Genomic DNA, 23742 nt, shown 5'->3' on the forward strand with positions numbered 1-23742 from the left:
AGAGGGACCAAAGCCCAAATCAGTCTCCAAGACTGACAAAATGAGCTATAGATCTATTACAAAAGCTCAGAATTGATGTGTCACAACTAGTTTTAGTCTTTATTTTGTATCTGGAGTTCCAGACGTCCAAATGAAGCAAGCCTAAGCCCAATTGAACCTTAAGAGCTACCTCTACAACTTCTATGAAGGGCTGGATGTGAAATGAGGCCATTTTAATTGTGAAAAATGGCAATGAAGTCGTCACTATAGGCTGGATAGTCTGTCTGAACCAGTCCTGGTTTTTGAGCCATAACTAGGGCTGTAGACCTTGGATTTGGGCAAATGAGTACCCGTTGGAAAGGTAAAAAATAGGGCCTTTCCTGAAGAGGGCAGAAGCAGATTCAGAAAGAAGTCACTGAAAATTGTCCTTGATTTCAGAGACGTGAATGCTGGCTGAAAATCTGTCTTTTGAATTTCAAAACTTTTCCTAGTTTGATTCCTATCTTTGGGATTAGGTTTTTTTTTATTATAAATACATCTTTGGGCAGCAGCTAAGAGCATCCAATTCAAACCTTTGTTCTCCATAGAAGACCTTCATTCTTCATTCTCTTTAGATTTCTTCTTTATTTTTCTGTAAGCCATGAACATGAGTGGCTAAGTTTTTTTATTCAGTTCAAGGGATTCAAATTCTTATATGTGATTTGTGAGACTAGGTTCTTAATTTAATTTATGTCTTTTTGAATATCTATTATTTTCTTATTTAATTGTTTTTGATCTGTTGAATGATTTGCTAAAAAGGCCTATTAGTTAATTGTTTGATTTGATCAATTGCTAGTTCATCTTCATAATCTGTAATTGTTATGTAAGATTGAACATTAGTAGCAATTAGGTTTTATTGATTATGATCCAAGTTTTCGTTAATAACCTAAGGAAACAATAGGGTGGATTAAATGATTTATGCTTCATAAATTATTGTTCAGCTTAACTACTTCTTTTTCTTAAAGCAGTTATTAATTTGATGAGGATTACTTAATACCAACTCAGTTAATAATTAAAGTAAATAAGAGTACTGAGCTCGAATTGATGATTATAGGGAAGTCAGGGGTTTTCCTCACTGTTTAGTTAATCTACGTTAAGTATTCAATAAGATATAATTGTATTTCTTTTGTCTATGATCAAATCAATGCATTGGAATGAGAATTACCTTGGACTAAAGTTTGTTTAATTTGAGAGTTTCTTATTTAATTTTAGATCTTAATTTTTGATTTTTGATTTCTTCTTTGGATTGTGAATTACCCCCCCCCCCCTAACCTTTGTTTCTTTTTCCATTACACAAGTGTACGAAATTTAATAATTCAGTCTCTAGGGTTCAACCTGGACTTACCACTTATTGGAGAAAATATTTCACAACTGGTAATTTCAGTTAATTAAATTTCTGGTGGATTCGACAACCATTAAGCACTTTATGCTCAGAATTTGTAGTAGGTCTCTCAAACAAAGTTTTAGGCATTTGTCTTAAGTTTCCAAATCATTTTGTGGCACCTCAATTAGAGATGTACAAAGAAAGATATGTCCTATTAACTACACAGAGGTCACAAGGCAAAATTGATAAGTTGCAGGAAATTCTAGTTTTGAAGTTCTGACTTACTCTAAAGTTTCAGCTACTTTGCTCTAAGAATTTTGTAACACCCCTTAGCCAAGTAAGGACTACCACACTCTGTGCCAGAGCATCTTATCTTATCTTGTTTTATCCATTATTAATTTCAATTTCATTACTAATTAGATCAAAATATTCAAATAGAGAAATTGAAGGGATTTCCCTTGTTTATTTAACATTTGACGTAATTCACTATTCACCTGTTAAAAATAATATCTCATATCAAATCTAAATTTCAATATCCATTATCCATAATATCAAATCTCAAAATTCATTTTCATCCATCCTCATCTCCATAAAGTTTTCACATTCATTCATATCAATTTACAACTCATAATTCATATATGGGATGCACAAATTTTTATTAAATTTACATAGTGTACTAAATAAATTATACAATTCTCATGGTTTACATTACAAGTTAATAAATATTTACATGATAAAAAGTACAAAAAAAATAATCTAAGATGGCTCATGTGGGCCATAGCTGCACTACTGATAAGGTGACACACTAAACTCTAATGCAGATTTGAACTCTCAAAAATCCCAATTTGGTGTCTACTGGGCTTTCTCCTTATCTCCAGTACCTACGCGAGAAAAAATCCATACGCTAAGCATAATGCTTAGTGGTGCAATAATAAAATAAAAATAAACTAAATAAATAAATGAAATTTAATTTTTTTATGATTTATAAATTGTTTCCCATTTAAATTCATAAACTGCCTAAGTAACCTATGATAGACTGATTGGACTGGATACGCGGGTTTCTGAGCACTGGACAATGTGGTGCCTCGAGTCGTCATACCATGGGACACATAATGTCAACCATGTATGCAGAATGACTAGAAGCCATAATATTAACAGAATGACTTAAAAGTCATAAATGGGCATAAAGCCATATATCGAGCATAAAGCCAAATGTAACAGAATGGCACACAAGCCATATATAACAGAATAGCATAAAAGCTATAGGCAGTACTGCTAAATATATCGATCCCTTCTTGGCATGCCAATCTATTCAACCAAACACATATGTCTAGGCCTACATGGGCACTTAGTGTTTTTAAGCAATCATCGGTCGTATATTATCATCATATTTTATATTCATGCTTCATAGCATTTTTGGTTTCAATCATGTTGGAAACATGAGTTCCAAATACATATTCATCTCACATTCAAGTTCATTGAGCTAATGGTATTGAATACCAACTATATTCCAAGTCATTTATGTGATGTTTCATAAATTCTAGAATTTTAGTCTTGATTTCACTCTCATTTTAAGTCAAGCTACAGTAGTAATTTGACCCCACTTTCTTAATGAAAGTTGTTCCTTATTGTCTTAAGTTTAATTTCCTTTTTGAATCATCTAATTTGAAGTTTTCTAGCTCTAGTTATGGATAATTTACCAAGTACTAGTCCAGTGACCAATACTGTTCTAGAACAGGACAGATTCTGGAACTCAACTTTATCAAGTTATTTGGACTAGTTACAGCCTTAATTTGGCCTAGTGTTCTTCATACGAGTTGTTCCCCTATGTCTCATGGTTACACAAGTTCAAGAATCACTAAATTTGATGTTGTATAGGGTGAGTTATGGCTAATTAACTAACCTAGACTCATAACCCTGTACATACAGGATTTTAGGTTCAGGTCAATCTTTACAACTCATATTTGAGGTCCTTACACTCAAAATTTGAGTAAGGTTTAAGTTGTAGCTCTATTTCTTAAGTTTTCATATTAATTTGGCTCATCCCAATTGGAGTTTTCTACTGGAAGTTATGGCTCATTTACTATCCAGGTGTCAAATGGTCAATCTGTCTAGGTGCAAGAATTTCCAGATTGGGAATTCCTGATTTCTCCTAGCCATTTCTCTAAGTTGCATTTAGTTTTGGATTCTAGTCAAAATAGTAAAGTTGTAGTTCTAAGTCTTATGAAGAGTTTTGCTTTTGAATCACTACATTTGCAGTTTTGTAGACTGAGTTATGGCTTTTTTACCACAACTAGTAAGATGGCTTAAAGTCCAGAATTTCTAGGTCAGGTTTGGTCTAAGCAAATTTGCTAGATTAAATTCAACTAGCAATTTGATTGGGCAAGGGTTAGAATTAGGGTTCCTAATCCTCATTAAAAATGTTTTACTATGTCTAAGCTTTCCATAGGTTCAAAAATTAGGTCATTTGGAGCTTTCTATAGTGAGTTATGCCTATTTCAACATTTACTTTTCATATGGTCATTTTTACAGGTCCAGATTCTATCATTTCGGATTTAAGCCAAATTTAAGGCAATTTGTGGTCAGTTTCTGGGCAAGGTTTCTTCATGAAATTTGTGGCTTTAGGTCTTAAGTTTCATCTCCAATTGGCCTCATACCAATTGGAGTTGTCTAGCTCTACTTTTAGCTATGCAAGCACACTAGACTCAGAGGTATTGAATTCCCGCACACAAGCAACACTTCCAACTCATTATCTCATCTCAACCAACACATCAATTCACCATCAAAACACATTAATTGGTCACTAATTGACCTCAAGAACATTAATTATGAATCATACCACTAAAACCCCCAATTCTCCAAACTCTAATTGGTCATCTTCTCAAATTCATGCAATTCACTCAAACTTCCATTACGAATCATGTATATACATCCATTAGCACACATAAGCAAGTTTAAAGTCATCAAACACATCAACCAATCACTTCATCAAGGTTGACCGAATTTCAAGGGTTTCAATTGTGCATCAATTTCTTCAAATTTTTAATCAATTCTAACATAATTTAACCTAGTTTCAAGAATCAAAAAAGAGAGAAAGCTAGAATTTGTACTAACCTTTTTTGTTGAATTTCCAAGTTCCCAATTCTTCACTTTGTCTCCTTCTCTTTGTTCCCAATCACTCTCGCAAGATGAATTATCAAAATTTTATGTTGAGAACTAGGGTTTTTATGGTGAAAAAAGCAACAAATTGAAGCTATGAAAGAAGCTTCAATGGAGGATGGTTGATAGTGAGGTTCGGCCAACTCTAGATGATGAAGAAAATGAGTCCTTTTTAATTGATAAAAAGAAATTTATTACTCTTGTCTTATATATATATATATATATATATCTAGATTTAATTGGTTTAAATTTTTAATTATGTCATCCATACATCATGCTTATGTCATAATTGAGAGTTAATTTTTTTTCTTTTATTTTCTTCTTTTCATTACATATTTTATTTTAAATTTTCATTAAAAATTCTTTCATAATTTATTTTATTAATTTCACTTAATTTAATTAACATTTTGATCAAAAGTCAACTCTCCAAGTGAAATGACCAAAATTCCCTTCATTGAATGTCCTCAAGTTATAATTGTCTTTACTTATTGGCATAGATTTTCTTACATTCTCTTGACATTTTCATTGTCATTAATCCCCATTAATCCTTTAATTAAATCCCAATCAATTATCTTACAGGGTTTCTTATGAGTCTGGGGTTGGCAGCTGAACCCACAGTTGCTTCCTAGTAGGGTTACCCATCGCCAGAACCTTGTGCTCCTTTAACCCATTTGCATTTCATTCTTTGATTTCTCTTTAACTTTGCTTGATTATTATTTAGTTTATTTATGGCTCCTCACTCTAGTTTAAGTATGGTTCCTAACATCCCAATTGTCCGATCAGATGTTAGTCACCAAAACAGTTGAATGTACAGACAATGTAAAGTGAGGGCGTTACAAATTTGGTCTGGGTCAAAACATAGAAATTGTAGTTCTATGTCTTATCTTTATTTTAGCTTTGGAATCATCTAATTTGCATTTTTTTTATCTTAAGTTCTGGTCATGTTGCCAAAATTGTTTTGGTGACAATTTCTTAGGTTTCAAGGTAGTTTTAGAATTCAGGCAGAATTCTGGACTCACTTTATCTGGCTAATTTGGGTAGGTTTTAGTCATAATTTGGCTTCATAGTCTTCATATGAACTATTCCCCTATGTCTTAGGATTACACAAGTTCAAGAATTACTCAATTTAGAGTTTTGTAGAGTGAGTTATGCTCAATTAAGCACGTACTGTTTATTTGGTCAGTTTTTCAGGTTTCAGTTTTGCATTGCCAGATTTTAGCCCTAATTGAGGTGTCTTCTAGCCATTTTTATGTAACACCCTCACATTAGGTAGTTACGTACATTCTACTGTTCCAGTGACTAATGTCTGTTTGGACAGCTAGAGTGTCTGAAACTACACTTAAACTGGAGTGAGGAGTCATGTTTAGGGTTAATAAAGATCAAGTAAGAGTGAAGGAAAATAAAACAAATGGAGTAGGAATCGACTAAATGAGTATAAGCCCCGGTGATGAGTAACCTCACTGGGAAGTGACCTTAGGTCTAGTTGTTACTCTAATTCGAGTGGAACCCTATAAGATCCTTAATTAAGGATTAATTGAGGAATTATTGAGAATTAATAAATCAAAGAAATAAAAAGGAAATAAGCACAAATAAGTAAATCAAAACCTAAGGTGAAAAACAAATGCTAAAGACTTATCGGGTATTATGGAAAAGATGAACAAAAACCCGGTAAGAGTAAAAATTAGTCAATTAATTTTAGAGTCTAAAATTAACAAAAAATGAGACAAATTAAATTAATGAAATTATATTAGTTTAACTAATTGTGATTAGAAAAATTCAACATAATTATCCAAAAGTCAAATTCAAATGATGAAGAAAGACTACATAATTACAAGATTGCCATTTCACATATTTACCAAAATTCCATTAATGATTTAATTAGGATAAATACTAAGAAAAAGCAAAAAAAATCATTCATCTTCCTCCCTTGGCTGTCGTCCTCCTTCCTCTCTCTCTACCTCCATTGTTGATCAAATCAAACTCCAAAATCTTTGATTTCTTCCATGATTCTCATAGCAAATCAAATTAAAACCTTGAATTAGCCCTAGATTGGAAGAAAGGAAGCAAGGAACTCAAGAAATTTGGGTGAATTGTGAAGATAGCAATTGGGTCAAGCATGGTAAGTTAAGATTCAAGTTTAATTATTTATTAACTCATTGAATTTGAGTTGATTGTGTAGAAGTTGTTATGGAAATTGCTTGAAATCATGCAAGATGTGAAGAAGTGAAATTGGGTCTAGGGTTATGGAGTTAGGGTTTATGTGTATGAATGTCAAAAACTTGATTTTTAGAAGTGAATGAAGTAGTAGACATGAAATATATACTTGAATTTGATTGGAATTGAAAGATGGAATTAGGGTTTTTGAGCAATTAGGGTTTTTATGGTATGTGGCCTATTTAGTGATTTTATGCTTGTATTGTGATCAATTGATGTGCAATTGTTGGGAAATATTGATGATTTGGTGAATAAATTAAAGGAATGGGTGTAGTGTATTAAGTGCTAAATCTGGACAGTTTGAGTCTAGTGAGGTTATTAGCTCATAACTTGAGCTACATAACTCCAATTGATGTGAAACCAATGGGAAATGAAACATAAGACAAAATGCTAAAACTTTCATGCAGAACACTTGATTAGAAAATGGCCGAAAGGTACCTCAATTAGGACTAAAATCCAGTAATGCAAATCTAGAACCTGGAAAACTGACCAAATGAACAGTACTCACTTAATTAAGCATAACTCACTCTACAAAACTCCACATTGAGTGAATCTTGAACTTGTGTAATCCTGAGACATAGGGGAACAATTTATATGAGGACCATAATGCCAAATTGTGGTTGTAACCTACCCAAATTAACTAGACAATGTAGGTCCAGAAACTTGACTGGATTTTGGAACTGACTTGGAAACCTGAGAAATTATTAGCTGAACAGTTTTGGAAAATTGACCATAACTTTAGCTATACAAATGCAAATTAGATGATTCTAAAGCCAGAATAACCATAAGACATAGAACTACAACTTTCATGTTTGAACCTAGACCCAAATGTAAGGGTAAATTAGTTGAAATGTTAGAGTAAATCAGAACTTCAAAACTAAAATTTCCTGCAACTCAACAATTTTGCCATGACCTTTGGGTAGTAAACAGAGCATAACTTTCTTTGTACATCTCCAATGGAGGTGCTACAAAATGATTCAAAAACTTACAACAAAGGCATAAAACTTTGTTTCATAGGCCTAATACCAATTCTAAGCATAAGGTGCTCGGATATGGAATGCAAATTTATGGTGAAAATCTAGAAAATCTGAAACTGCAGGATAAGGCACCTAGAATAGTGTCTAGTATTTTGACCATAACTAATGACCTAAACCATGAAAGTAAGTGATTCAAAATGGTAATTAAAGCTAAGACATAGAGGAACAACTTTCATGAAGATTACTTTGACAAATTATGATTGGAACTAGGTTGAAATTGAGTTCAAAAGTCATGTTCTAATGTTGCCTTGCAGTTGGGTATGGTTAAAATATGTAGCAATCTTAGGAATTTAATTAATTAGCTATGAGTGAAAGTTAGAATGATTATTAAAACTTTGAAATTGTGTATTTTTAGTGGATAAGAGAACTTTGGAACAAAGGGAGAATTAAGCCCAAGAAAGAAGTCTAAGTTAAGGTTTGTGCACAACTTGAAGAAGTCTAAGTTAAAGTTTGTGCACAACTTGATTTCCTTGTATTTTAAATTTCAAATGAAATGAATAAACTTTTTATACATCAAATTCGAGTTTCCTTTGTAATTGTGAATTATTTATATTGCTTTAAGAATATTTAAATGTTGAAATGAATTTATTATTGTGTTGAAAAGGCGGATGTTAGCCATTGATGTTATTGTAGTAAGGGGGTAACCGGAATGAATGTGTTTTAGAAGTGTTTGAGAAATTGTTGTGTTGCCAACCCTATGTGTTGACTTATGATGATTTGAAATGCTTTAGTATTTGAATGGGAATTGTTTAAATTATTTTTAAACCACAGTTAGCATGACAGACTTATTTGCTTCCCTCATTAGTAACGGCTAGTGAGGTTAAGATTGTTTATATTACCTCCCTCTCAGGCTTGCCAATTGAGATTGAGATTGGATGAGTACTTATATTTGTTAGCTAGCCCTCCCTCATTAATAACGGTTAGTGAGGTTGAGATAGCTTTGTCATGGTATACAATACGGCATTAATCTTGAAATTTTACGTTATGGCTTAAATTATGTGATTGTTGGCAACACTAACTATTTCTAAATGTTATTTGTGACATTGACTATTTCTATTTGATTTGAGAAATGTGTTATTGAAGATGTTGATGTTATTTTTGTGTTTCATGGAATTGTGAATAAGGAAATATTTTATTGTAAAATGATTTCATGGTTTATGATGATTTATAAATTATTAAGTTGTGCATCACTGAGTGAAATACTCAGTTATAGCTATTTTTATGCTATCGTAGTTAAACAAAAGAAAAAGACTGCAGAGTGAGAGCTATAGAAGCTGTGTTATTTTGGCACTTGGGTATATTTTAGTTATACCCTTTTTGAAGTTTGTTTCTAATGTAATGACAACTATATGTATGTAAGAATATTTGAGTAGTTGTGCAGAAGCATTGTAATATTATTTTTACAACTTTAAATGAATGTAAATTTATAAATATTTATTCCTTTTGGATTGTGAATGAAGAAAATGTTTATTCTAAATGTTGTGTTGATGAATTGTGAAATATACATAAGTCGTATAGATTTTTTACAGGTTTCAAATAAATTTCATGCTATTATCTTAATCTTAAAGAAATATACATACTTATTTCTTCTCTTAAATAAATTTCATGGTATTATCTTAATCTTAAAATCACTAATAACCCTTTTATTGAAAATTTTAAACTGGAACATGAATTGAATTCGTTTAAAATCCCTTATAGTATGTTTAATGAATTATCGGTAGACGGAGTACGATAATTCCTTAGGCATATTGCGGGATGATGTCATGTCTTGCGGAAGGGTAAGGTGTGACATTTTCGGTCAAGTGTTCTACAAGAAATTTTTAGCATTTTGTCTTAGTTTTCATTTCCCATTGCTTTCACATCAACTGGAGTTATGTAGCTCGAGTTATGAGCATTTAACCCCATTGGACTCAAGCTGTCCAGATTCAGCACTTAGGGTACCACTTCAATTCACTTAATTTCTCCACTAAATCATGGTTGTTTCACACTAATTGTACATCCAATAGTCACAATATAATCATATTAACATTAATTAAGCTCCATACCATAAAAACCCTAATTACATACAAACCCTGATTGCCATTTTTCAATTTCAATCAAATTTCAAGGTCCTAATCATGCTTACTACTTCATTCAAGCCTAGGAATCAAATTAATCATATCAAAACTCATAAACTCTAACTTCTACCATCATGACCAAATCTTTCCTCCTTCATATCATACACAATTTCAAGCAATTTCCATCAAAACTTCCAAAATCAAACTTAAAATCTATAAATTCATTACTAGTTAAACAAGAATCTTCACTTACCTCACTTAGCTAACTTTCTATCTTCACAATCCTTCCAATTTCCTTGAAACTCTTACTTCCTTTCTTCAAATTAAGAACTAATTCTGTAACACCCTCACACTAAGTAGTTTCGTACATTCTACTGTTCTGGTGACTAATGTCTGTTCGAATAGCTAGAATGTCTAGCTAGAACCATAATTAAATTACAGAGAGAAGTCATAAATTAAATTAATAAAGATCAAATGAGGTTGGATGAAAATAAGAAAAATAAAGCACAACTCAATTAAATGAGCCTAAGTCTCGATGATGGGTGACCAACTCGAAAAGCAACTGCGAGTTCAGTTGCTACCCTAATTTCGAGAGAAACCTCATAGAAACCTCAATAAAGGATTAATTTAGAAATTATTGGGAATTTGAAAACCAAAGAAATGAAAAGGGAAGAAGTACAATTAAGTGAATCAAAACCTTAGGACTCATTGGGTATTATGGAAAAAGATAGATTATAATCCGATGAGGGGTATTTTGGTCAATTCACTTCAAGAGTTGACTTTTGACCTAAATGTTCATTAAAATGAGCAAGACTAAAATATTGAAATAAGAATTAATTAAGTATTATGTGTAGGAAAAATTAAATAGGACATGGAAGGAATTAAGAGAATTGTATAAAAATAATAATAATTAAAATTATAATTTAAATATTTAAAATTGAGATAATTATATATAAGAGACAAAAATTGATTAAAAACAAAACAAATCTATACAAAAATTGATTAAAACAAAACAAATCTATCTTCTTCTTCTTTGCTTGGCTGGCCTCACTCTCTCTCTCTTGCTCATCCATTTCTTCCATTTTTGCTTAACTTCAAGCTTTTAAACCTCCATTCTTCCATAAATTTCCACACAAAATTAGTAGAAAACCTTTAATTAGCCTATGATTGGAAGATTGGAAGTAAGCAATTTAGGAGAAATTTGAAGGATTGAAAGATTTGAAAATCACCATTAGAGGCATGTCACCCTTCTAGCTTAATTAGTTATGTATGTGTTAAATTAAGTTTGATTGTGGGGAATTGACTTGGGAAATTGATGAAAATTTTGCATGAACGCTAAGAGGGAATTTCGGCTAGCTTGGGGCATGCTGGGGTTTTGATGTGTTTAATTAAATTGAACTTGAATTCAAGCTTGTATGGAGGTGTATACATGATTTACATTTTGAAATTTGCATGAAATTGGAATGAATTGGGGAGATGTGAAATTAGGTTTTGGAGAATTAGGGTTTTATGGTATGATGATCAATTAGGGTTATTGGTGTTAAATTATGGTTAATTCAGGCATATTGAATGTGAATTGATATTGGTTAGTGAAAGAAATTAATGTGATAGGAGTGTAGTGAATGTGCCGGAATCTGGACACTTAAGTCCGGTGTGTTTAGAAGCTTATAAGTTGAGCTACACAACTCCAATTAGTGTGAAATTAATTGGAAATGAAACCTAAGACATAATTCTCCAACTTTCATAGAGAGAGTTTGGGATACCTTAATTTAGGCTTGAATCTGGGTTACCAATTCTAGACCTGGAGAAAATGACCAAATGAACAGTACTTAGTTAATTAAGCATAACTCACTCTAGGAAACTCCAATTTGGGTAATTCTTCAATCTATGGAATCTTGAGACATAGGAGAACAATTATTATGAAGACCATGAGGCCAAATTATGACGCTAACTTGATCAAATTGCTAGATAAAATTAGTACAACAAATCTACCCTGATTCTAGACTGAACCTAGAAAATGTGAGTAATCTAACCAGTTTTGGCAAAATAGCCATAACTGTAGTTATATAGATGCAAGTTAGGTGATTCCAAAACCAAAATTCTCATAAGACATAGGACTACAAATTTTGTCTTTTGACTTGAACCCAGTTCTTAAGGCAAAGTAGAGAAATTATTAGGGTAATTCAGGAATGCCAAATTTGCAATTCCTGCACCTTAGCCAATTTGCCTTGTGACCTCTGAATGGTTATCAGGCCATAACTTCCTCTACAAAACTCTAATTTAAGTAATTCAAAATGATTTGGAAACCTAAGACAAAGACCTAAAATATTGTTTTAGGAACCTAGTCCAAATTCTGAGCTTAAGGTACTCGGATATAGAATGCAAATTTAAGGTAAAAATATAGAAAACATGGATTTGCAGGATAAGGCACCCGAAATAGTGTTTAGTAATTTGGCCATAACTTGAGTTTGATAACTCCAAATTAAGAGATTCAAAAATGGAAATAAAGCCAAGCCATAATAACTTTTATGAAGAATGTATTATCAAATTTGGACTGAAACTAAGTTGAATTTGGGTTCTAAAGTTAGGGTCCAGAACTGCCTTGAACCCAAAATTCATTGAAATTGCAAAGCTAGCTTAGGGATTCATTCGATATTTATTTGATCAATTATTAGTTATAATTGGGATGAGTATTGAGACATTTCACTTATGTGTTTTCAGTAGAAAAAGAGACCTTGAAAGACAAGGAGAAGTAAGTTAAAGAAAAATGAGATTTATAGAAGGTTTGTGCGCAACTAATCTTTTTTTTTTTTTTTAACATTTTGAATGTATTGAATTGACTTTGTATAATTCAAGTATGGGTATTCTTATGTATTTAAAAATTATTTGCATTGGTTTGAGGAATTTAAATTGTGAAATGAATTTATATTAAGGAAAGACAGATGTTAGCTATAAATCTTATTGTAGCAAGGGGGTGAGCTAGATTTTGAATGTGTTTTGAAGTATTTTTGAGAACTTGATGTGTTGCCAACCTAAATGTGAATTTGTAACAAATAAATATGATTATTTGATTTATGAATGTGACTGTTTAAATGGAAATTAGTTTGAATTTGTTTTGAAACCATAGTTGGCATGGCAATTATATTTATGTCCCTCATTAATAACGGTTAGTGGGGTTAGATTGATTATGTCCCTCTTTGGATTGCCAGTTGAGGTTGAGATTGGATGAGTACTTATATAGATAGCTAGCCTTTGTAACACCCCTTACCCAGTCTACAGTGTAGTCGAGCAAGGCACGTCACACTCTATATCAGAGCACCTTATCTTATTTTATTACACTTCCTGGTAATCCAATTTAATGATTTTGTTAATTTAAGTTCAATTATTCAATCGGAGAAACTAACAGAGTTTCTCCTAATTTATTAATATTTTGACGATTTCCCACATATTTAAAATCTCAACAATGATTTCAAAAATATAAATTTTTTACAATCTCAAACTTCATCTCATTTTTTTTAATAATCATTTCATCACCATTCTCAATCCAAATCCATAATATCATTCATGAACAATCCATAAAGGAAATTTTCAACTATTATTAATTTACATCATGTACAAAATTAAAGTACAAATTTATAATTTACTTTACATATCAACAATTTAATTACAAAGTCCAAAAATAAAATACAAAGCTGATGGACTCTACCAAAATATGCACTGCTGATGAGGTGACACTCGGGACCCAATGCAGATCAAAATCTCTAACTCACAATCTAAGGTCTACTGGGCTCTCTCTCCTAGTCTCCAATACCTACGCATGGCAAAAAGTGACGTGCTAAGCATAATGTTTAGTGGTGCAATAATAATATAAAAATAAAGTAAATAATTAGAAATAAAGAAATTATACTATTATGCCACACAAACTATATTTTTAATAGCTATTTGTAATATATTTAATTTAATGGTTTTTTGATTCATTATTTATTAGTGAATTTTTAGGATTTATTTTAATGCCCAAGTAACCTATACAAGTTGACTGGATTGGATAAAAGGGTAAATTGGCACTGGGTATCAAGTACCTCAGGCCGTCACACCGTCGGTCACATAGTGTCTGCCAGGTGTGCAACAGAATGACTAAAGAGCACCAATCGGGCATAAAGCCACAACACCAATCGAGCATAAAGCCACGTGTATCAAAGAGTAACAGAATGGCTAAAAGCCATAAATCACAAAATGGCAATAAAAGCCATAAATCACAGAATGGCATGGAGCCATAAGCAATATTGCAAGTCAGAACCCTATTGGCATGCTAACCTATCCAAACCAATAATAAAACTAGGCATACATGGGCACATTAACATTTTTGGCATTGGTTCTTCACATTGTGTCATTAAGGTTACTATTTACAATACTATTCATTCTAAATTTTTGGTTATGTCATCGATAATGAGAACACAAGTCCCAAAGTCATGTTCATACCACATTTTGGTTTACAAAGTTGTTGACATCAATTGCTAATCACAATTCAAATCCTTCTAAGAGTATTTCAAAAATTTTAGATTTTGTAACCTAAGTTCACTTTTATATTAGGCCAATCTACAGAGAAAATTTGGCCAATCTTTCTTCATCAAAATTATTCATTAATATCTTCAATTTAATTCCCCTTTTGAATCACTCTATTTGGAGTTTTGTAACCCAAGTTATGACATTTTTACCATAACTGATCGGATTGATCAATGTCCAGGATTTTCTAGTCAGTTTTGATTATGGCAGTTTTGTTGAGCTAATTTTAGTTAGCAATTTGACTAGGTTAAGTTCAGAATTAGGGTTCTTGGTCCGCATGAAAAATGTTATACTATGTTTAACCTTTCCATGGGTTCAAGAATCAGCTCAATTGGAGCTCCCTACAGTGAGTTATGCCCATTTGAACAATCACTGTTCATATGGTCATTTTTCCAAGTCCAGCATATGGTTACCCGGATTCAAGCCAACTTTAGGTTACTTTGTGTTGGGTTTTTGGGCAGGGTCTCTATATGAAAAATGTGGCAACTTGTAAATTTCATCTCCAATTAGCCTCACACCAATTGGAGCAACATAGCTCCACTTATGACTGCCCAAACCTACTGGACTCAAAGTCCAGAATTCCAGCACAAAGGAGCACTTCTCCTTTTAGCATTCCAACTTCAAAACAAACTCTATTTTAAGGTCAAACCATATCAAATGGTCATTAATTGACCTTAATAATATCAATTCAATAACAATTTAACAAACCCCTAATTTTGATTCAAAACCCTAACTTTTAATTTCTCAAGTTCATACTACACATGAAAATTCAACTTCTAATTCATACATACTTATCAAACACCATTACTAAGCAAATTTAGATCAATCAAAACCATAAAAACCACCATTCCCTTAAGGCTGCTAAAATTTCATCCCTCCATAAATTCATCATTTCCTCACAATTTCATGTAATATGGACTCACTTCAACACAATAATAAGAATTAAAGAAAGAGGGAGGTAGTAATTGCACTAACCTTAGTTGGTCACTCTTCCAAGACTTCCCAACTTCACTTTCCTTCAATTTCTTCACTGCCAAACACTTCTCCAAGTCCTAATAACTAATTTTTGTGTTGGGATTTATGGGTTTTGTGGTGAAAATTGCTAGGAAATCAAGCTTAAAAGAAGAAGTAATGAAAGAGCTTTCCATTCATGGTGTTCAGCCAAATGGGTTCTAGGAAGAAGATGATTAAATTTTATTTTTATTTGACTTCTTTTATCCTTTTTATAAGTGGTTGTCTTATGTTAATTGGTTGGAGATTTTAATTGCATCATTATGACATCATGTATATGTCATAATTAGATTTTAATTTCATTTGTTTTTCTTTTCTTTTCTTCCTTTTCTCTACTCATTTCCATTTAAATTTTTATCAATATTTCTTCATATTTTATTACATAAATCTCACTTAATTAAATTAACATATTGGTCAAAAATAAACTCTGATGGTGAAATGACCAAAATGCCCTTCTTAGTGCTCATTATACCTTAATTGCCTTTTCCAATTGGCTTTAAAGTTCCTTACATTATCTTGACATTTTGTTGTCATCAAACCTCAATAATTATTCAGTTAAGTCGCAAATAATTATTTCACAGGGTTCCTCACGGGTCTAGGGTTGACAATTGTATTCATAGTCGCTTCCCATTAGGGTTACCCATCGCCAGAGCCTTGACTCATTTAACCTCTTTGCATTTTATTTCTTTAATTTCTCCTTAATTTTTCTTAGTCATTATTTGGATTATTTATGACTCCTCACTTTAGTTTAAGTCTGGTTTCAGACATTCTGGCTATCTGGATAGACATCAGTTATCAGAACAGTAGAATGTATGGACTACAAGTGAGGGCATTACAACCTTTATGTCCCCCTTTAGCCTCAGTTATTGGGGTGGGACTGTTTTGTCATGGTGTACAATACGACATTGATTTGAAATTTTGTGTCATAGCCTTAACTGTGTGAATTGTTGGCAACACCCTTAAATTGTGAGTATTTGGATAAAATATGATTGAAAACAAATGTTGTAACACCCCTTACCCGGTCCACAGTGTAGCCGAGCAAGGGACATCACATTCTATGCTGAAACATCTTATCTTACCTTGTCTTATTCCTTATTAGCTTTAATAACATTATATTTTAAAATCAATCATTTCAATTCATATCTCATCATGCCTTCATCCACTCATATAAATTTTCCATAATCACTCATGCAGAAATCATCTCATATCATTTATAAAGTTCAAGTACATAAGTTACGTAACTCATACAAATATCAAAATTAAGTATAAGCTTTCCTATTTACAATGCTCAAAATAAATACATATATTTGATATCCACGAGCCTTACCAAAATGATCAACTGAGGTGACTACTCTCCTACTGCAGATCTGATCACTACTGGTCTCCGTCTCCAGTACCTACGCATGGAAAACCAACGCGCTAAGCATATTGCTTAGTGGTAGAATAATATAATGAAAATAAACTAAATAATAAAAATGCAGTTTTCATGTTTGTAATATCATAAAATATTTTGTTTATGTAATTCATTCACATATCTATGTATATTTCAGGTTTACACATTTTTGGTGATCGTTAGAACATTTAGTTTATGTGGATCTTCTTCATTCATTTAGTTAACATCCAATCTTATTATTACTTTTCAATGCCCAAGTAATCTATAACAGACTGTTAAGACTGGATACATGAGAGTATACTAGTTAGACACCCATGTTCCTATTAGGTATACATCTGTCAGGCATAAATCAGCGAGCAGGCATGAAGCCAATAAAATCATGTAGGGCATAAAGTCAGCGAGCAGGCATGAAGCCAATAAAATCATGTAGGGCATAAAGCCAATGGGCAGGCATAAAAGCCAGTAATCATGTTAGGCATAAAGCCATCGGGCAGTACTACATCTGTAGCTACTAATTGACATGTCAATCAATCCAACCCATACAAATAAGTCTAGGCATACAAGGGCAAATTAAATGTCTTTATGTATTCGTAAATTTTAATATCTTGTCACTTGTTTTATTCATGTTTCATAGTATTAGTACACTATTCATAGTGGGAACGTAAATCCCAATGATATGTTCATGTAGTTCATGTGATCATTACACCATTTATATCAAGTTATTTTTACATTTCAAGTCATTTGGGAAAGATTCAAGAATTTCCAAAATTAGGGTTATAACTTTCCCTATTAATTTAGCCAATATGCATAATCTGTTTGGCCATACTTCCTCCATGGAAGTTGTTCTTTTATGTCTTAAATTTATTTTCCTTTTTGAATCATTCAATTTCAAGTTTTGTAGCTCTAGTTATAGCTAATTTACCAAATACTATTTTAGGGTACTAACCCTACACTTTCCATGTTACCAGAAATTCAACAAGTTTTTCCAACTAGATTTTGAGCACTTTAGGCTCAGAATTGGCTTTATGTTCCTGAAACAAAGTTTTAGGCCTTTGTCTTAGGTTTCCAAATCTTTTTGAATCACTTCTTTTGGAGTTATCTAGAAGAAGTTATGACCTACTAAGTATCCAGAGGTCATGAGGCAAGTCTGCTAGATTTCAGAATTCCAGTTTTGTCACTACTAAATTATCCTAACAATTTCTCTAAGTTGCCTTAAGTTCTGGGTTCTAGTCAAAAGAGAAAAGTTTTAGTTCTATGGCTTATGGGAATTTTGATTTTGGAAGTACTATATTTGCAATTTTGTAGCTTAAGTTATGTCATTTTTACCAAAACTGATTAGGTATCCAAAATTCAGGATTTTTAGGTCTGGTCTTGGTACATGGCAGATCTGTTGACACAACTTGTCCAATAATTTGATTGGGTTAAGTTCATAATTTGGCCTTAAGTTCTCATATGAAATGTTCTCCTATGTGTTAGGTTTCCCTATGTTCAAAAATCAGGTCAATTGGAGTTCCTTAGAGTGAATTATGCTCAAATTACTGAGCACTATTCAAGTGGTCATTCTGTCCAATTCAGAATGCCACATCCGGATTCAAGCCAATTTTAGGGCAAGATATGGTTAGTTTTTGGGCAACCTTCCTTCACAAAATCTCTAACATTATGTCTTAGGTTTTATCTCCAATTGGCTTCACACCAATTAGAGCTATGTAGCTCTACTTATAGCCATATAAACACACTGGACTCAGGGGTCCATAATCCCTGCACAGAAGTTACACTTCCAATTTCACAATTCAACTCCACAACCAACTTCAAAACTCAGCCAATTTTCATCGAATGGTCAATATTTGACCTCAACAACATCAATTAAACATTCAAAACCCTAGCTTCCAATTCACAATTCATGCAACACATGCAACACAACATGCCTTTCATATTTTTCACTTCACAAAAGCTAGAATCAAAGATTTAATTCATCAAAGCATATCAAATCCTCAATTCCACAAGGCTTGTCAAATTTAATGTCATTCAAACATCCATCAATTCCATCATTTTTCATTTAATTCAATTATATTTTATCATAGTTTCAACACTAGAAGAAGAAAGAACAAAGGATTTAGCACTAACCTCACTTGCCCAATTCTTCAAGCTTCTAATCTTCAAGATTTCTTCTTTCTTTTACTTCAAATCACTTTTCTAAGATCAATTAGCAAGGTTTTATGTTGGTGGATATGAAAAATATGAAAGGAATTCAAGAAAAATTGGAGCTTTGGAAAATAACAATAGAGGAAGGCAAAGGGAAGAGTGGGGCGACACATGTGAGGAAGGAAGAGAAGAAGAGAGCTTTTTATTTTAGGGTTTTGTCTCTTACTTATATACTTATCCACTTTTTAAATTTTATTTTTTTATTTGGTCATGCTTATGTCATAATTTTAATTGAGTTTTTTTTATTTCTTTTCTTTTCTTCTTTTATTTACACATTTCTATTTAAATTTTCATCAAAATTTCTTCATATTTATTACATTAATTTCACTTAATTTAATTGACATTTTGGTCAAAAATCAACTCTGGAGGTGAATTGACCAAAATGCCCTTCATTGGGTTATAGTCCATCTTTTTCATTAATACCAATATTTTCCATAATCCAATTGTTACTTGATTTTTATTCTGCTTATTTCCAATTAATTTTTTTTATTTCATTTTTTGTCCTAAGACTGGCTTTGAATAGTACTATTCAGTGATTGAAAATGATACTATTCAGAACCCAAAAAAATTCGAAGTGTTACAAATGCTTTGTCAATAGATGAAAAATATTATATTATTTACATAATTCAAGAAAACAAAAATGAGAACATTGTAAATGTATTATTATGATTTGGTGAATTGTGTTTTATAATGAGTTTAAAATTATTAGTTGTGCACCACTGAGTGAAATACTAAGCGATAGCTGTTTTATGCCATTGCAGGTAAAGAGAAGGATAAAGCAGTTGAGTGAACTGCTTGTAGCTGTGTTGTGGAGCATTGCTTTTGGATTGTATTTGGGTATATTTTAGGTATACCCTTGTACTTTGTGTAATGATGTAATATGTAACTATGTGTATTGTAAAGAACTATTGAGCAGTTGTATAAAATAATTGTAATGATATTTTTGTACCTTGAAAATTGTAAAGTTGTAACTAAATATCTTTTGAATTGTAAACGATATGGTTTTATTTTCTTAATACTAAATGGATGAAAAGAAAGAATTTGAGAGTGATTTGAGTTCAATTTATGCATGATATTATTTACAGGTTGTTTTCAATAGGTTAAAAAGTTTGGGTTTATTAAAATTACAGTTGTTACCATGCAAATTTTTTGCAAAATAAAATGAAAAAAAAAATATTTTGATTCATTTAAAATCCCTTCCAATATATTTAATGGGTTATTGGTAGGCAAAGTTCGGTAATTCATTAGGTGTACTACGAAATTATGTTATACCTTACAGAAGGGTAAGGTGTGACATGTTTAAGTGATATCAGAGCATGTTTTTAATGTATGTTTTAAATTGTATATTTGAAATATTTCATGATAAGTACAACTGCTCAAATGTGATTGGTTGATACATATAGTGCATTTACATCATGAATATAGACTAATGGGGAGGAATCTCCTTGTGTTGATTGTCCAGGAAGTAGAATTTCTTGTTAATTGAAATGGAAGAAGGAGATAACACCGTAGAACAATCGGTTGCAGTTGAGGCACAGGGCGAGGCCCCAGCTCCTCAGAATGCTAGTGGGCCAGCTGCACTAGTCCCACTTATGCAGTTTCCTGCACACTTGGCACAACAGATGGTTGCATTATTTCAACAAATGGCCTAGAATGTGCAAGCACAAGCACCACCTATACAACCCTAACCCCTAGTAAGGCGGTATGGGAAATTGATAAAGTATGGGGCAGTAGAGTTTAAAAGCACAGTGGACCCATTAGAAGCAGACCAGTGGTTAAAGGGGATGGAAAGGGTCTTCAGGAAGCTGCAATACATAGATGATTTAAAATTAGAGTACTCAGTTTCTTTGTTACATGGGGATGCATATGAATGATGGAAGATAGTCCCTCACAGTATGTTAGAGCCTCTAGTTCTAACCTGGGGTGATTTTCTGAGGGAATTTAGACAAAAGTATGTCCCAGACACTTATGTGGGCATGAAGCTACAAGAGTTTTGGGGTATGAAGCAGGGAAACAGAACTGTAGCGAAGTATGAGAGGGAATTCTCTTGTTTAAGACACTATGCTGTGAGTCTGCTTGCTACCAGCAGGGACTGATGCAAGAGGTTTAAATTTGGTTTGAGGCCTAGCTTGAGGTTGCAAGTAGTTAGGTTTCGGCATGAGAACTTCTCAGAACTGATATTCCAAGCCCTTGAGTTAGAGAGAATAGAATCAGAGGGACAGCTGAGAAGGGAGAAAAGGAAAAGGGGGTAAAAACTGCTAGTCAGAGTTCAGGCAGTAGTTTGGATAAGAGAAAACAATTTAGGGGACCCAATACTCATAGATTTGGTAGAGGTAGACCGTTAGTACAGAGGCCACCTTGATCTAGTCAGCAGATGGTCAGGGAAACCACCTCAGTTTGCACCTGTGAAACTTGTGAAAAGGTGCATGGAGGGGTATGTTTAAGAGTTACTGGAGCCTGCAATAATTTTGGTGGAACTGGGCATTTTGCCAAAGATTGTGTTAGTGCACATTGACCTATGCCACCTACCATAGTTGAAGGGTCCGTCCAAGGTTCTACCTCCAGGGGTTCACAGACAGTCAATAGAGGCAGGGGCAGAGGTAGAGGTAGCATTTCTAGCAATTAGGGCACAGTGAACCAACAAGAGCAGAGTGGTGCACTAGTCAGGGTGTACACTATGTGCCAGAAGGAAAAGGCTGAGACTTCAGACGTAGTTGCCAGTACATTCTCCATCTTTGGCAGAGATGTTTATGTGTTATTTGATCCCGGCTCTACTCATTCTTAAAACCCAAACAATTATTTTTCTTTTCTAATTTTTATATCATATATAAATAAATTATTAATCTCTATTAATTAATTTCTCATCAAATTAAATCATATTTAAACACTTTTAAATAAAATTTTAATTAAATATATACAAGATACATACTAAATGATATGCTCTAGGGCATACTACTAACAATTCCTATATTAGTGCTAGAATTGTATGTTATGCTGCTATTCCTTGTATGAACATGGATTTTGATGTGCTGGTAATTAGTCCTTTAGGACAAGAGGTTAAGGTGAATAGATTATATAAGGATTGTCCATTGGTGATCCAAAGACATACATTCCCGTCTAATTTGATTGAAATGCCCTTCAGAGATTATGATATCATCTTGGGCATGGATTTGTTAGCTAGGCATCACACAATGATTGACTGTAGATTGAAGACAATCATTTTTGGTCTTCCCGAGTATGTAGACATAGTAATACACAGGGAGAGGCAGTTATTGCCATATAATCTCATTTCAGCTGCACTTGCTAGCAAGTTGATTCGGAAGGGGTGTTAAGCTTACTTAGCTCATGTGATAGACACCCAGGTAAGGAGTCCAGAATTGCAAGATATCCCTATAATGTGTGACTTTCCAGAAATTTTTCCTGATGAATTACCAGGATTACCTCCAGAAAGAGAGGTGCAGTTTGAAATAGAGGTGATACCTGATGTGGAGCCAATCTCTATTACTCCATATAGAATGACACCTACTGAGTTAAAAGGGTTGAAGGTGCAGTTACAAGAGTTGCTAGATTTTGCCCTAGTGTATCACCTTGGGGAGCACCAGTATTATTTGTCCAGAAGAAGGATAGTACTCTCCGTCTGTGCATCAACTATAGAAAGTTGAACAAGGTGACAAGAAAGAATAGATATCCTTTGCCACATATAGATGATTTGTTTGATCAGCTGAAGGATGCAATTGTGTTCTCCAAGATAGATTTGAGATCAGGATACTACTAATTGAGGGTGCAAGAGCAGAGTATTCCTAAAACTACCTTCAGGACTCGGTATGGCCACTATGAATTCCTGGTGATGCCATTCGGGTTGACTAATGCTTCGACTACTTTTATGGACCTGATGAACACTATCTTCAGGCCATATCTTGATCAGTTTGTGGTGGTATTTATAGATGATATTCTGGAATATTCTAAGAATGCAAAAGAGCATGATAGGCACTTGAGAATTGTGCTGCAAACTTTGAGGGAGAAATAGTTGTATGCCAAACTATCTAAATGTGAGTTTTGGCTGAAGGAGATTGCCTTTTTGGGGCATATTGTATTTGCAGAGGGTATCAAGGTGGATCCCAGCAAGGTAGAAGCTATTCTTAACTAGAAGCCACCCAGAAATGTCATAGAAGTTCACAATTTTCTCAAGTTAGCTGGTTATTATCACAGATTTGTGAAGGGATTCTCTATGTTGGAATCTCCACTGACCAAATTTCTATAAAAGGATGTGAAATTTCAGTTGATTGATCAGTGCCTGAAGAGTTTTGATGAATTGAAATGGTGTTTGACTGAAGCTCTAGTCTTGACTTTGCCTATGCTAGGTAAAGAGTACACCATATATAGTGATGCTTCTCATAATGGGTTAGACTGTATGTTGATGCAAGATAAAAATGTCATTGCCTATGCTTCACGCCAACTTAAACTACTTGAGAGGAATTATCCTACTCATGACTTAGCGCTAGCAGTAATTGTATTTGCTTTAAAAATCTAGAGACATTATCTCTATGGGAAAAAGTGCTACATCTATACAGATCACAAGAGTTTAAAATATTTGGGCAGTCAGAAAGAATTGAATTTGAGGCAAAGGAGGTGGCTAGAATTGATAAAAGACTACGATTGCTTGATTGACTTAAAGGAGCGGAAGCATGAAAAATACAAGTTTAGATCATTGAATTCAAAAATTTTTCATCTAGGGTCACATGCATCATGCAATATTCATTTTTA

Source organism: Hevea brasiliensis, chromosome 3 (assembly GCF_030052815.1).
Source record: "Hevea brasiliensis isolate MT/VB/25A 57/8 chromosome 3, ASM3005281v1, whole genome shotgun sequence".
NCBI classification, from domain to species: domain Eukaryota; kingdom Viridiplantae; phylum Streptophyta; class Magnoliopsida; order Malpighiales; family Euphorbiaceae; genus Hevea; species Hevea brasiliensis.